This window comes from Saimiri boliviensis, chromosome 7, assembly GCF_048565385.1.
Source record: "Saimiri boliviensis isolate mSaiBol1 chromosome 7, mSaiBol1.pri, whole genome shotgun sequence".
NCBI classification, from domain to species: domain Eukaryota; kingdom Metazoa; phylum Chordata; class Mammalia; order Primates; family Cebidae; genus Saimiri; species Saimiri boliviensis.
Window position 1 is genome coordinate 46,893,502 of NC_133455.1, and position 17,165 is coordinate 46,910,666.

General features: G+C 34.6%; 1 protein-coding gene across 1 annotated transcript in view; it reads right to left on the reverse strand.

The window, feature by feature from the left end:
• NTS (neurotensin) overlaps positions 1 to 9,071 on the reverse strand; it is a 102,996-nt gene extending 93,925 nt beyond the window's left edge. The window contains exon 1 of the mRNA XM_003927851.2: positions 8,986 to 9,071. The gene's annotated coding sequence lies outside the window, so the exon portion shown is untranslated. The remainder of the gene's footprint in view (positions 1 to 8,985) is intronic.
• Positions 9,072 to 17,165: the final 8,094 nt, after the last annotated feature.

Genomic DNA, 17,165 nt, shown 5'->3' on the forward strand with positions numbered 1-17,165 from the left:
TGTAGAAATTGATTTCATTTGGCTTGATCATGTATTCTAACTTTTCTTTTTTTTTTTTTTTTTTTAAGACAGGGTCTCACTCCTTGCTCTGTCACCAGGTGCCAGGCTGGAGTGCAGTGGCATAATCTCGGGCTCACTGCAACCTCCACCTCCTGAGTTCAAGCAATTTTCCTGCTTCAGCCTCACGAGTAGCTGGGACTACAGGCACCTGTCACCAAGCCCAGCTAATTTTTGTATTTTTTAGTAGAGACTGGGTTTCACCATGTTGGCCAGAATAGTCTCAATCTCTTGACCTCAGGATCCGCCTGTCTCAGCTTCCCAAAGTGCTGGGATTACAGGTGTGAGCCACTGCACCCGGCCTGTATTCTAACTTTTCTAATGTTACAATAATTAAATGGAAAGCTATTAGAATGAGGAAGCTCTAACACTCTGGGTTCCTTCGCTCTCTGCTTAATAAACTAAAAACTTTAATTTGCCAACGTTTATCTTTTAACACTACAATTATCATCTTATAACCACAAGGATTGTTTTTAAAAAAATCAATTTGACCACATGTTCCACTGACAAGAAGAGCTCAGTCCTGGCTTAAAAAGGCTGCTTCATATTTTCATAGGGAATTACAGGCAACTGCAACACAAATGTGAGTCTGTCTTATCTGTAGGCCCACACACAGGCTAAGAGGGAAGCTAGTTGGTGTTATACATAAAATTATGTTGCCTCTAATCTGTAGATATGCTGAAATATATGATTATAATTGCATTTGGTAGACAAAAATGTTTTCATAGACAAAGTATTCAATTAATTTCCAAACAATTAAAGAAGCAAATATTCATTTCAAATGAATAATAATCCAAATGTATGCTAAAGTTTCTTAAAAGAATAATTTGAGATCAGGTATCCCGCTAGGTTGAACAATATAAAATTACTGCTATTAAACCATTTTTTTTCTTTTTTACTTAGCTCCAACTAAAACTTAAATGTGCATGAAATCAGGATGTTAATCATTTACAATAGAGTGTATCTGCTGAATTGAAGGTTAGTTCTTGTATAGTAAATAACTTGAAAGAAGAAAATAAATATATTTGTGGTTTAGAATTGCAAACATCTCTATTGTTTTCCCTTTCTTGTTTTCTTATATCTAATGGTAAAGAGTTCCAAGGACAAACAATAGTTTGAACATTTTGAAGACACATAACTAAGCTCTATTTGTAGTTATACACAGAGACATATCTTGCTGAGTGATAAGGGAAAGAAATACAGTAGTTTTCTTTTACAAGTCTCATGAAATGAAGGGTTGGGCCAGGTTACAGAAAACAATCAATTACATAGAGATTTGATGCAATTCACCAATAGCAGAAAAGGGTATAATAATTACTTTTTTCGTAAGATGAAATTATCTTGATATAATTATTCTCTATTTTCAATCTCAACCTGCTGAAAACTGAACATGCTTTACTTGTTGCCAATTTTCTTTTCCTAGTCAAGATATTGATCAGCCACTTCTTTTCAAGGAGGTGTAGAGTCAGAAAGTCTAGCGTAATGATGCTGATCTTGTGGCTTCTAAATTCCATTAGCTTTAGCTACAGCCAACTCAAGTCCCTCTTGAGTTTCTTGTTTTTACAAATGATCTACTATTGTACTGTAACACAAATGAGCTAAATTAATTTTGCCGATTTATAACAGCAATCCCTTAAGCCTTGATCTTTGGCATTATTTTATTGATTGATTGATTGATTGATTGAGACAGAGTCTCGCTCCATCACCAGGCTCCAGGGTAGAGTGCAGTGGCATGATTTCAGCTCACTGCAACCTCCACCTCCCGGGTTCAAGCAATTCTCCTGCCTCAGCCTCCCAAGTAGCTGGGACTATAGGCATACACCACCATGCCCAGCTAATTTTTTGTATTTTAAATTGGTATACAAGGTCTTAGATAAATAAAGTAAAAGAGGAAAAGTTAATATATCATTGTGGGAGGAAAAATTCCAGTTTATCAAAGGAAAAATAAAATAGTGAGTTACAAAGAAAAAAAAAACTGGCCATGAAATTAGGTGAGAGATTGTGTGGGCAAAGAATAATCTTAGGGATGTCCCCAAAATAAAAATGAACACAATAAACTATCAAAAAGGCTCAACAAGAGATCACAAATGGAAAGTTCCATGGATAAGCAATTGATTTTAGAAACAATAAAAGACTATGTGGGAAGCTAATTGAGCAAAATAGACAAACAAAAGCATATTTAACCTTTACATATAATATATTCTGGGATTTTTTAAAACAACTTATATTAAGAAGAAATGAAAAAAGCTTCAAGGTATTTTGATTGTTCCCAGATCTGGGTGATGACACCTTTCATGAGTAAGAAAAAATTATTTTGCAAGAAATAATACTTTGCTATTGATACATTTCTACACTGCCAAAAATAAGCAAATAAGTGTTTTTAAAGAACCACAATTTTTACCTTTCAAGTTCTATGTGCAGATAAATTTATGCAAAATTACCTTGTCTGTATTAGTGATCTATTGCAGCATAGCAATTTATCCCAAAACTTGGCAGTCTAAAACAGTGCAAATTTATTTTTTCACAGTTTTTGTGAAACAGAAATCTAGCAACAGCTTAGTTAAGTTCTTTCCTTTTAAAGTTCTCACAAGTTTGTGATCAAGATGTTGGCTAGGGCTGTGGTCTCATATGAAAAGTCAAATTAGCAAGAATACACTCTCAAACTCATAAACATGGAAGAAAAATAAATGCATGTCATATTTACATTTAATCACACATTTAACTCCAATTTTACAATGTATAACATTTATTTAGAATAAAACTCACCAACTTTGAAATGAAAATGATTGAAGTAATGACAACAGTTAGAAATGATTATAAATATAGTTAAATGCAACAGTATGGAAATAAATACTGTTATTTCATTTATTTATTCATTTATTCTTTTATCCAGTAAATATTTTTGAGCACTCACTTGCTTCTGAGGATATGGTAGTAAACAAAACAGAAAACATTCCTGACCCCATGTAGCTTATATTGTAGTGAATGGGAATAGAAAATAAGCAAATAATTATTCAACATGTTAGCTGGTAATATTTGCTCTAAGAAAGCAAAGAACGTTATAGGACTATAACTAATTTTATATAGAATGCCTTCTCAAGGTCCCTCTAAACAGGTATCTGAAGGAAGTAAATAAGCAACATCCGTAAATAACAAAGCACAGAGCATTTGAGACGGAGGGAAGGAAAAGCATATATCCTTATTCATGGGCATGTATGATGTGCCCATAGAATAGTAAGGAAAAGTGCTGGCTGGGAACAGGTTAGAGTGATTCAGTAATTAAAACTCTGAGAGATAACTCTGGGCTAGATATGGTGTGTAGGAAGAAGCTGTAAAGACATAGGGGAGACAAAATCTAAGTTATGTTTTAATAGAATCCCTCTGGGTAATGTGTGTAAAACAGAAAGTGGAAGGTGGGGTGTCTAAGACAGTAAAACACAAAGACTTTTATTAGTTAAGACTCTACTGAACAACCTACTGAAATAGTCCAGGTATCCAGTAAAAGATGATGGAGGTTGAATGGAGGTGACAGCAGTGGAGATGGTGAGAAGTGGTCAAATGTGGGGTGTACTTTTATGTTATGGTGATTTTTTTTCTGAAAAAATAGATGTGGTGAATGAGTACAATAAAGGTATTTTATGTAGATACCAAATTGATTAAATAAATCTCTAACTTTGCTTTGATGGAATGTTTATATAAACAGCTTGTATTAGTCCATTTTCATGCTGCTGATAAAGACATACCAGAGACTGGGGAGAAAAAGAAGTTTAAGGACTTACAGTTCCACATGGCTAGGGAGGCCTCACAATCATGGCATAAGGCAAGAAGGAGCAACTGACATCTTACATGGATGGCGGTAGGCAAAGACAGAGCTTGCGCTGGGGAACTCCTCTTTATAAAACCACCCCATCTTGTGAGACTTATTCACTGTCATGACAGTAGTATGAAATCTGTCCCCATGATTCGATTACCTCCCACCGAGTCCCTCCCATGACACATGGGAATTTCGGGAGTTAAAATTCAAGAGGAGATTTAGATGGAGACACAGCCAAACCATATCACAGCTTAATATCAATATTTGTTAAAGGAAATGATATTTTTATTAAAAAGAATAGTACATATTGCCTTTTAAAATCTCATATACTTTTTATCTGATTTAGATTTATTTACAACTTTAAGACTATAAAGTATAAATATATGGATATCCACATAAACATATGTATATTTCTGAAGGATTTCATTTATCATTAAGTGTTCTGCGAGATGTCTGTTTCAGAGATGTTTTTTAAGGCTGATTCACATCAAATTTTACTGTTTACTTTTACTATAGGAAACATCTTTAAAAAGTTTCGATGGGTGGTGCTCATAGTATATGCTTAGGGCAAATGTCAAAAGCTTAAGAATCAATTAAGTGTCCTGGAATGTCAACTTGACAGGCTCACTCTGTTCTTTACTATTGATTTACTCTCTGTTGGACAAACATAAGTATGTAAAAGGAAAATAAATATATTTTTAAAATGATTAGAGTTTTAATTCCTGGGAACTTCATCATTCAATACAGAAACAATAAATATGAAGGAAGCTATACATAATTGAAAGCAATGACACTAATAAAGATGATTAAATAATTGTATCTAACTTAACTCATGGAATTACTTTTTAAAAGTCTTCCTTTTTAACTATTGTAGTATAACCATACTTACACTAAATTTAAGATCTAGAAAATTTACATATCAACCATGTGATCTTCATAAAGTTTCATCACTTCGAGCCTATATCTTTTATCTGCAAAAGGATAACATTGGGGTATATGACAAGTGAGAACAAGTAATATAAATTTTATTATAAAAAGACCCCAAAAGTTAATTTATAAAATTGTGATTTTTAAAATTCTTTATGACACATAAATAAGTTTAATTTGCTTTATTTTTAAAGTTTTGCTAAGTTAGACTTTTGTTAACATTTTTATTAAACAATTATATGTTTTTGTTGTGCTAATATTTTGCAGAATCAGATATGAAGTCCCACCCATCGCTCCCAAAAAGTATTCAGTTTTATTTAGGGAATATGTGAGAAAATAAACAAATTCAATACAGTAGACTATGAGAGTACTCTAATATGTTCATTAGAATACTCTAACGTGTTGTAATGTATTCAAGGGTGGGTATTTTTATTTGTCAGGACAAATTTGTAGTTGCCAGTGACAGAAATCCAATTATTAATAACATACTTATGTAAAAGCAGAGCTATATTGGAAGGATAACAAAGAAGCTCTCATAATCGAAGGAAATTCTATAGGAAAGCAGCATCTCTGAAGACCTCAGGTTTGTAAAAGAAACTCAGGCCCAGCATGGTGAGTTATGCCTGTAATCCTAGAACTTTGGGAGGCCAAGGCGGGTGGATCACGAGGTCAAGAGATAGAGTCCATTCTGGCCAACATGGTGAAAAATCCCGTCTCTACTAAAAATATAATAATTAGCTAGGCGTAGTAGCATATGCCTGTAGTCCCAGCTACTAGGGAGGCTAAGGCAGAAGAATCACTTGAACCCAGGAGGCAGTGGTTGCAGTGAGCCTAGATGGGCCACTGCACTCCAGCCTGGTGACAGAGTGAGATTCCATCTCAAAAAAAAAAAAAAAAAAAAGAAAAGAAAAGAAAGAAAGAAAATAAACTCTGCCATCACTACTTTTCTGTCTGTCTTTTTTCTATTTACTTAGCATCATTCTTTCTCCTACTGATAGGCTGTCTCAAATGATAAAGAATATAGCCACTAGCTTACCCAGGGTCATGTATTTCTTGTTCTATGTACCAGAAAGAACAGGGAGTTTCCATGTTGGCACAGTAAGAAAAGTCTCAGAAAGGGATTCTGATTGGACAGGCTACCGCATTCCTAGACCAATATCAATTGCTAGAGGAGTGGGTATACTGTGACTTCCCAAGCTATGTGTCTTCCTACCTCTTGTAGGAGGCCGGGAAAGAGGTTTGAGCAGAAAACAGCAGTAACAAAACACTAATTAACCCAGTAGCTAACCCAGAATATGGAAATTAAGTAGTAGAACTATTTGAATCTAATCTAAAACAATGAAGAGTAGGAGGAAAAAGGCACATTTTAGGCTATGGGAATAATATACAAAGGCATGGAAACATGAGAACATGTTAAAACTATAGTACAAGGTAACAGTCATGTAGGATGCAGTGAAGATGTGGGGTGCTGGTAGGAGACAGTAAAAAATAAGTTTGGAAACATGGGTCGGGTCACATTATGCAGTGCCTTTATGTTTCATGTTAAGCTTTTGGAATTTCCTGACTTTGATGCAAGATGATTGAGAAAGAAGGCCAGGAAGCAATTCAGGCAAAATTGGTTGTATCTTGAATGGATATCACGGAAAGAAAGAGCTAGAGAGGAAGCGAAGAGAGATTTTGCAGTATAATTTGGCATTTTGCTAAGAAGTAAGGGCAAAAGGAAAGATAAAGTCCAGAATGAATCTCCAGATTTCCATTCACATTGAAATAATGGTACTATTGACAATGAGAGCTAAAACACCAGACCAGGAAATTTAACTAACTTCAGAAAGCTCATGTTTTCAAGACTAGAATAGAAAATTTCCTTAAAAATTTGGATTACAGCTTTGAGACTTCAACTTGGACAGTATAGTCAGATCTAGTACTTACATTTTTTGTTTTTGTATAGCTCATGTTTTAAATTATTTTTTACTGAATATACCCTTGGTTGGTTTGGTTTGACATAGTTGGATTCCAAATGAAAGTATTTTAGCCTGTGAGTGTTATTATTGAAAGCCTTAGAACAAAGGGAAGGGTATAAAATGTAAATCAAAACCCTAATTAGTTGATTCTATGATTGAGATTGCTTATGTATGAGTTGTCGTGTGACCTATGAAAGATAAATTTGCTATTTTTAAATTATATTTTCTGTAAAATAAAAATTTATCTTCCAAATTCAGATATATTCTGAGTATTTCCTTGGAAGAGGACGGAGAACTGAGACTGTAAGCCAAAACTACATTGAAAGTAGCCCCATAGGATTGTACTCTAAAAACAGCCTATGAAAAAGAGCAAGAAAACAAAAATCTAACCTTTAATTGCTCTCTGCTTGTATGCTCCAGGAAGGTTGAATTTTGGTAGATATTACCACCTTTTTTATCACATTTTCTTCCCTGACATTTTCAAACTAGTCATCAGTCACCCAAATTTTTTGTCTCTGCCCTGGTTCATGCTAACGCTTTATTTAAAGGCTTTTCTCCATAGAAAGATGCTGTGGATATCTAGAACAGGAATAAACAATAATATGAATTCATATCTACACAGTCCACATTATGAACCAGGTACCGTCATTAGTGCTTTGTACCTACATCAGTCTTTTAACCATCACAGCAGCGATATAGGGTTGGGTTTTATTCACTTTTGTTGTGTGAAGGTAAGCATTATAAGGTAGGTATTATAAGTTATTTGTCCAAAGTCTTAAAGGCAGTGAATGATAAAGTTGAGGTCTGAACACAAGTAGCTGCCTCTGGAACCTGCTTGTCTAACCACTATGGAATTCTTCATCTTGACAGGCAAGAGAGTTTGATGTCACTGGGTTTCTGCAGGACTAGGAAAGGTTGGGGAGTAAGATGCCCTGTGTCTTTGATTGATGGTATATTTTAAATGTTTGCACTTGGGTGAGTCAGTTAATATTTCTCACCTGCTGCATTTATTTTCAGGAGGCTCTATGCCAGGAGAGAAGATCTATTTAAATTTACTCTTATAAAGAACCATTTGGTCACAATCTTCCTACTTCAGATCATTTTTACTGTATGTTATCAATTTAATCCAATGGCAGGCAATAATATATGAGGAAACCTTAAATATTAGAATTCTGGATAATTTCCTAGGAACAATGGCACTATGTATTACATAATTGTTTGTTGAAAATATATATTGACAATGAAATACATACAAAGTAAAACATTTATGCTAACCCAGATTACTATAGTCTTTTGGCAGAAATGAATTAGTTGATATGTTTTTGTTTGTTATTATTGTCATAAGAGGGATGTTCTCTGTTGTGGGGACTGTATTTATTATTTCTACAAAAGCTCTGTTTTCAAAACCAGTCTGACCAAACATAACGTGAGTCTAATGAACACTGTGCGCATAGACAGATCTCACTTTGTTTCTTTGCTATTCTTTCCATGTTGTTTTATGATGTTGACTGGGAACCTTTAAATGTTGGTTTATTCTGTTTTGTCACCATATAAATCCATTCAAATACCAACAGATTGAATATATTTTAATTATGTTGTTCAGTAAAGCAATAGATTGATTCAAAATAGGCTGCTAAATTGAATTATTATCTTGCTTACCTAATAATTACTATCACCAAAAAGTAAATCAGTTGTGCATATTATATGACAAACAGCACTACTTGATATTTTCCAAATGTATATTATTCCATGAGCACACATTTGCAGGGTTCCTATTATATGGCTTCCTGTGAACAGAATTACTGATGCTAATTTCCATGTAATATGTTTTAAAGGTACCGTAGATTTCAAAGGAATTCAAATTAAATTAGGATATGTATTTATCACTTCATTATTATGTTACATTATATATCACATTCATATATTAAGCAAGCCTTACATATTTCTTATTCTCTAATTGTCAGTTATATTAGAGCATAGAACTAAGTTATTAGGAGAATATTCTAATTTTTTTAACTGTCAAAGTAAAAAAGTGCTTTAAACAGCGGGTTTTGTTTTGTTTTGGTTTTGGTTGTTGATTAGGTTAAGTAAAAATAACTTGTTTTTTAAGAAAAACCAAAAAGTTAGATCTTCTTGTACATAAATAAGAAAGTGTAAATACAATTCTATTGACATGTAATGTAGACAATATGACCAAAAAACAAGTGAGGGGAAATAAGTTCTTACCTCATAAGCTGGTATACAATTATAAGAGACCTTGAAAGACTATTTTCCACTGTGGCTCTCCTCCCTCAACTGTGCGTGTTTTTGTCCCTCTCCTCCCTCAACTGTCTCTTCCTCTTCACTCTGGGTACATTTGAATTGCTCAATAAACAGCTACAAATTCACATAACAATTTCATCTTCCTCTCAGAATTGATATTGACCAACTGTTTCTCAATTAGGTGAATTTCGTATAAGCCCTCTTGCTAAAACTATAAAATTCCTCCTTCCTTCTCCAAGACAAAATGCTCCTAGCAAGCATTCTTGTTCTTAGTATTTTCAAATAAAGGCTTAGGCTAATGATATTCTGATTTTCTTCCAGAAAATGGACAGAAAATTGAGCAATATGTTTGCCTAACAGTGTTGTAGGAACCAAATGACTTTCCATTGTTATTGTTACAAATTAGGAAGTTCATTCAAGAACAAAGAGGTCTTCCAGTGGAAATGGAGTGATTTCTAATTCAACAAAATTACTTATAAATGTTCACTGAAATGAATATGGCATTGGAATCTTTACTTACCTGGGGGCATGGTTGCTCTTAAAATTCAGGGTAAGTACAGAAATGAAAATACATGAGTGAATAAATAAATGAATAAAGATGAATTGTTGAAATAGATCAAAATCAGGACCAGCTTTGCTTTTCTCATTTGGATCTGTTTTTTTCACTTGGAATAATTACAGTAATTGAACAATATGTGGAAAACATTGACAATCAAGTCTCGGTTACAAGTGACAAAAGCATACCTACTCAAACTACATGAAGCAAATATGATTGTGTCTGTGAAGTTGTTAGTTGAAACCTATTATATATGTTCAATAGCTATTACTGTGTGAATCGGAGAACTTTAAAAAATCTGCTTACTTTTGTAGGAGAGCTCAAAAATACCAGAAATCAAATATGAATATTTTGCTAAATGGCACAGTGCACATCTCTTCATTTTGTCTGCTCTTTAAATTTCCATCTTTGGGAACTATTTACATTTCTATTTTTTGAGGTAACTGTGGACCTGTCAACCATATCATCCCAACTACTCACAGATTTAGGAGAAGGCTTATGTTTAAGGCTTTATCAATCAGATTGCCTCATCGTCCTGTCCAGTGATTGATTTCCAGGATGGGCACGCAATTTAAACTAGGCTAAGACATTCTTTCTTTGCTAAGAAGATAAAAAGTTATTCTCTTGCTGTTGGGTTCCCAATGTAGAAAGGAGGTTAACTAAGCACTGTCACTGACCTTCCACACTACATGAATGAAACCTGTCTACAGTAGCAGAGAATGAGGCCAACACACAGAGAAGCAGGACAAGCACACTTTTAAGAATAGATTCTGAGCCCAGATCCACTCTTATGCCTATGGTACTTCCACACCTGTCCTCAGTTTTTGTGAAGTTGACCTTTCTTTTTTTTAGTTCCTCTACTTTAAGTTAGGTTTCTGTGAAGTAAATATTAAAGAAGTTTAATGCACATAAGATTACATGGAAAATTTTTCACTATTACTTAAGTAGTCCAGTATATAATTCTTTAGCAGTGTATTTGGTGATACTGATAACAGTATTGCTATTAATACCAATATAAAAGATGTCTGGCATTGTGGATACAGGTGAAAGTGGATGGAACTACACATACTGAGACATATTTATCAAATACTAGAATCAAAATAAGATAATTTAATTTGTATATGGATATACAGCCAATAAATTCTTATGACAACCTTTTCTAGTCACAAAATATTGATTTGTCTGTCTGATATTTATTAAATCATTGCAATATTTAAAATATTGGAAAATCCAAGGAAAATAACCTTGAATAATATTGGTGAGACCAGCTCCCAATACATCAACATGGGTGTAAGATCTCTCAAAGTGATGGAGTGGTCGGTGAAAAAGAAAGAGAGGCAAAGAAAAAGGTTTCCTTAAAGCTGAGCCCAGGGGAGACACCATATAATGCTGCTCAGTGGATGTCTGACATTCCCCTGAAAACCTCAGTTTTTTATTATGCTCTTTTAATAGAGGAGGGGAGTGAGATTTCAGTGATATTTATACAAAAAGAATACATTTGCAAAAACTGGTGCACAAAAATCACAGCGTGGTATTATAAAAGCAGAACAATGTAAAGATAACTTTCAGTGTGTCAGCATAGAAATCATACACCTTAGCAAGACTGTAGGTTAAACATAAACTTATGATTATCAGCAAGAACATACTGGGCTCACAGCTACAGGGGGAACAGGATCTGACACAGGGCAACCAGCCTGACCACAAAACTGCAAGAGGAGGGGGCCTCCACACAGGCCTTGGAGGAGAAGTGGGAGAAGAAAGACTTTTACATCCTTATCTCAACCACAGAGACAAAAGTCCCTCATGCATCTGTTTATAGGCTCTCCATAAGGGCCACATTCCCTTTCCAGAGACCTAATCAATATGCCTTTCCTGGGAAAGGAATCCAGGTAATAAGTCTCTCCATTACACATCCATTTATAGGCTCTCTGCAAGGAGAGAGCCTTGTCTCTCCCTGACAGTCAAGTTATGTGGTTAGTGCCTTTCACAGAGTTCCTGTTTTTACCAGAAAGCTTCAGCAGAGCCAAAGTTACAAGTTACATCTCAGCATTTCACATTATCCTTCATTTTCTCAAATATAATTGATACAGTAAGCATCACAAAGCAAATAACTCATTTCGGGGAAACCAAAATCAGGTTAAAAATCAACAACAACTTCTCGTTATTTCAGATAGCTTGGGTTTTGCCAATTCTTCCAGAAGCATGGGGTTGCTCAGTCACCACAGAGGAGTTCAGAGTATTCCCAGCAGAATAATGTTATGTTATTTTGGTAGGGATGGTGACTGCATTCTTTATAATGTCTCCTTGGTACATTTGTTTTTCCCAAACTCATGTTCTTAATTGAGATCTTTTTTTTTTAAAGTCTATTACATGGGGTGCCCTACTTATTTAAATTGACTTACAAAATACAGACTCTTAGCCAGAATGCATATGTTGTGATTTGTTTATCAATGATATATGGGACTGTTATCTTTGGAGTGCTAATTTAGTAGTTCACCCCATCTCACAGTGTCTTCAGGACTCCGTAGAGCTCTCTTACAAACAAAAGCAATTATAAACATATTTCTTCACTAGTAACATACTGTATTGACGCAAGGATAGCTGACTCTATGCCTCAATCAAGGACATGTTGCAAAATCAGGTTGTGTAAAGGTTGATTAACAATACAGCTTGTCTTTGTAGGATTTTATAGGGCATCATTCTGCAGTGTTCCTTGAGGGTTGACTCAGTTCTGACTTTATACTTTGTTACAAACAAATCAATATTTTCCATTGTAAAGATCTCAGCAACAAATGATCTGTAGCCTACAGAACATAGTAAATCATTTATATGACACACTTTGTTCTAGAGCTATTTAACATCTTTCTTCTCTGTGGCACATCCTGTTTTACAAAAACATCTCATTCTTTATCTGGAGTAGGACGAGCAAAACCATTTTAATGTAACCAATACTATTTTTTTAAACTAGGAACTAGTTATTATATAGAGAAAATATGTTTTTAAAATTTTTATTTTATTAAAGATTCTATTTCACAACTTCATACTCCAGTTCATGGTTTCTCTTTTGCTTTGTTTTGTTTTTATGAGACAGAGTCTTCCTCTGTTGCCCAGGCTGGAGTGCAATGGCACTGTCACAGCTCACTGCAACCTCTACCTCCCAGGTTCAAGCGAGTCTCCTGCCTCAGCCATCCAAGCAGGTAGGATTACAGGTGTGCACCACCACACCCAGCTAATTTTTGTGTTTTTAGTAGAGACCAGGTTTCAACATGTTGGCCATGACTGGTCTCAAACTCTTGGCTTCAAGAGATCCACCCGTCTTGGCTTTGCAACGTGCTAGGATTACAGGCCGGAGTGGCCAATTTTTTTTGTTGGTTTGTTTTAAATTTAGACTAAAATAGAAAACAAAGCAAGTACAAATTTTTATTGATTTCACCAAGTCTTCTCTTTATTTCTTTCTTTTTCTATTTTTTCTTTCCGTCTCGCCCTTCCTCCTTCCTTTCCTTTTCTTTCATTCTCTCCTTCTCTCTTTCCTTATTTCCTATCTTTGCTAGCTTACTTTTGAAAACAGTCATGTCCCAAAGCAAAAAAGAATTCGAATGTTTTAGTCATTACAATAAACATTTATAAATAATTTTTTGATAAAGACTATGATTCTTTTTCTACTACAAGGTGTTGTTGTTTTTGATTAGATTCCTAATTTGTAACAATAGAAATGGAAAGTCATCTTGGTGCTTTATTTTATGTTTAGATGTTTCTTATCTAAGAATCCTAATATTACAATCAACACTCTGGGTTAGCCTATGGAAAACAAGACTCCCACTGGCTGAAGGTGAGGAAAGGTGGATAATTTGACTTTCACAGCTATCTGTTTAGATATTCACAAGATGATACAGGTGAATGCAGTCTGTGATGTACTAGTAAACAAACAAACAAACAAACAAAAAATACATGGTTGTAGCAGTTTTTGATTTCCATGGTGTAAAATATACCCACCACGGCCAATTTCTAACTACCAAGCTAATCTCACAGAACACAGATTTGGGGCTAGATGCTGACAATTAACTCTAAGAAGCCAGCATGAGCTTGCTCCAGAAAGTCACTAAATAAGGGCGATGAGAGGAGAAACTGTGTAGTAATTACTAGCCTCTCTCCTTCCTTATGGTAGACCACATTCTCTTCAATGGAACGCTGAAAGAGATATTTACAAAAAACATTACCAATGTCAAAGGTAAGAGATAGAATCAAGGTCATCTTTCACAAGCAACCCTGAGGACTTGATGCTTTCATACTCTCAAACTTGAAAAGTACTCAATATGGGCCAGGTGCAGTGGCTCATGCCTGTAATCCCAGCACTTTGGGAGGCCGAGGCAGGTGGATCGCAAGGTAGGAGATCGAGACCATCCTGGCCAACATGGTGAAACCCCCTCTCCACTAAAAATACAAAAAATTAGCCTGTGTGATGGCTTGCACCTGTAGTCCCAGCTACTCAGGACGCTGAGGCAGGAGAATCACTTGATCCCAGGAGGTTGAGGCTGCAGTGAGCTGAGATCACACTACAGTGCTCTAGCTTGGGCAACAGAGTGAGACTGTCTCAAAAAAAAAAAAAAAAAAAAAAAAAAAAAGAAAAAAGAAAAGTACTAAATATGTAAATATGTTATCATCTTCAAATATAACTTGAAGTAACTAAAATTTACCTGAAATAATAGATTCAGAATATATTCCCAAAAGTGCATAACAGCTTCCAGACTGACTATGACTTAAGAATCAGTGAAGACAGAAAAACAATTACTAAGGTCCACTTAATAATTTCTTTGTTTAGAAATGGAAATATTTGAAGGAGCTTGGTAGTTTCATCTTTAAAAAGAAAGAAAAACAAAGAAGGGAAATATTAAGAGGAAGTTTAAGAATAAAACGACAAGAAGTGGAAGCATAGAGTTCAAATAAATTAAAAGACATTTATCTTTGAACTTTGTCTATCAATGGAAATGTTCTTCAATAAATTTTATTAGAGTTTACCTGTAGTTATCAAAGAGTGGTCTATGAACCCTCTGTAGCTATGATGATAGCTGTATATAGAAAATCTTGAAACATGCTCTGCCCTGTTGAATAAGAGTATCTCTTTTTGAGAACTTAAAATCTGTCTCTTTTATGAACTTACCATATAAATATTATGCATTCTGAATTAAAACCTCTCTAATCACTATAAAGTGTTAGAATTATAACTCATATCTGTAATTCATTTTTTATCCTAGCATGATAGCAGGTATATTATTTACTTACTGAAAGAATTGTGCTTTTATTTGGCTGAAACTTGAAGTTAAAAATAATTGCACTGAAGTTTATTATAGTCTAGCCAAAGACATAACTGCACTGCTTTTTGCCCTTATTTCAGACTGAAGAATAGTGAATTTCCCTGGAAGTGGAGTAGGAACCAAAATTACATGTTATGGCAGACCAGGAAGCTAGGTCCCTGATGATTACCTTCAGCAGCTGCATGAAACCTAATGGCCTTTTTCCTGACTCTAATTAACTTAAAAAAAAAAAAAAAAAAAAAATCATCCCATTTGTTTTAGCCACCGTGGATAGGTCTGATATAGAAACAATCAAAATCCTAACTAATACAGGCATTGATTTCATACTAAAATAGTAGAAACCATTATAGGAAGAGATTGAATTAGGTGAAAAGTAAGTGAACATTATTTAGTATCTGTATTTATGTGAAGAACATAAAAGCATCTAGATAATTCGGTTTTACATGTTTCTTTTACTTCTTTTAATTATTTAGAAGTTAGTCTACTACTGTTCATTTTCACTGTCTCCTTTTAAGAACTCACAATCCAGAATGCAAAATCATAAATGTGTGATATTCTCTTTCACTTAACTACAAACCTCTCAACAATCTACAATAAAATAAAATTTTTATTTATTGATTGATCGATTTAGAGACAAAGTCTCACTCTGTGATCCAGGCTGGAGTGCAGTGGCGTATTCTTGCCTCACTGCAACCTCTGACTACCTGATCCAAGTGATTCTCTTGCCTCAGCCTCCTGAGTAGCTGTGATTACAGGAACCTGCCACCAGGCCCAGCTAATTTTTGTATTTTTAGTAGAGACAGTGTTTCACCATTTTGGCCAGAATGGTCTCAATCTTCTGACCTTGTGATCCGCTCACCTTGGCCTCCCAAAGTGCTGGGATTACAGGCATGAACCACCACACCTGGGCAAATATGTGTAATTTTTAACTCCTTGTCTAAATATGATACTCTTGGTTGGATAAAGTTATTCCAAAACACAAAAGGTAAATTACATCTTTAAAAAATGAAGAGAAAATCTAAGTTAACAAAGAAGGAAATCAACTTTTTAAAAGAAAATGTTTTTAAAGACTGTGAAAAAAAAGTATAAATTATGAAACTGATAATTAAAAAAGTAGCAAAATATGGCAGCAGAAAATTTCCCAGGTATCTGATACAACCTCTTGAATTATTAATAGCCAATGTAATTTATCAGAGACTTTTGGTACAGTACTACATCTGGAAACTAAAAGTTAATCAATGTAGAACATTGGGTTGAAATTCAATAAATTTATTCTTCATATTTTTTCACAATATTCTTTTGTATTTGAAAGATATTATATTCAATTGTCCTAATATAATGTGAAATGAACACAGTTGCTGGGAAGACTGCAGAAAAGCAATAGGTATGATCAACATCTCCAAAGTGATGTGTGATAGATTCAGCAAAGCTCTAGTTAGGAAGAGACCTGTGCCAGCACAAAGCCTACAGTGATGTATTAAGCAAAAATTCAAAATAAAATATATTAATACAGGATTGGGAATGGATTTAACACTTTTCCTAGTGAAAGGATATTTTGCAGCTGTAAATACAAATGACCTAACAATAGCCTGCTTTCTCAGGACAGGATATACCCGAAACAATTATCCTTCTCTGGGGCAGATCCTAAGTTCTCAGGTAGCATCTCACTTCCTCTCTATTGAGTTAAAACAAACAAACAAACAAACAAACAAACAAAAAAACACTTATTGGTTTCTTCAGATTTTATGCTCCTGAGATGTAGGAGAGGAGAAAGAGAAGTAAACATCCTGTTCTGTTATCAGAATGAAACAATTGTAATGTGAACAATTCTCTTCCTAATACTCGTCTCTTATTTGGCAGATTCTAGAGATTTACTAGGGTAGCAAAGATTTACCCTCTTTTTATCAAAATCTCTTCTGCCTTGGTTTGGTTCTTAGCTTTAGTATAAAAGATGAGATTTTGATAAAAAAGAGGGTAAATCTTTGCGTCTTACTCCAGGGCAGCACCAAAAATGGGAAATCTTTGTTTAATAATGTATAGTTACTCTAAAAACATATAATAGAAAACTTTTAAGAGACAAGCCTAGAGAAATGATAGAACTTTCTGATTATCTTCAGTAATAACTCCTGAAAGAAGAACAGAGTGACAATAACCCTTACGTGTTCTCTCAGGGGAGAATAGTTTAAGCTCAAACCTCATGTTTCTATGTGGAGGAACGTTCCTGGAAGTCACACTCTTTGCTTTCACTCCTAGCCATGGAAGAATAGGGACTAATT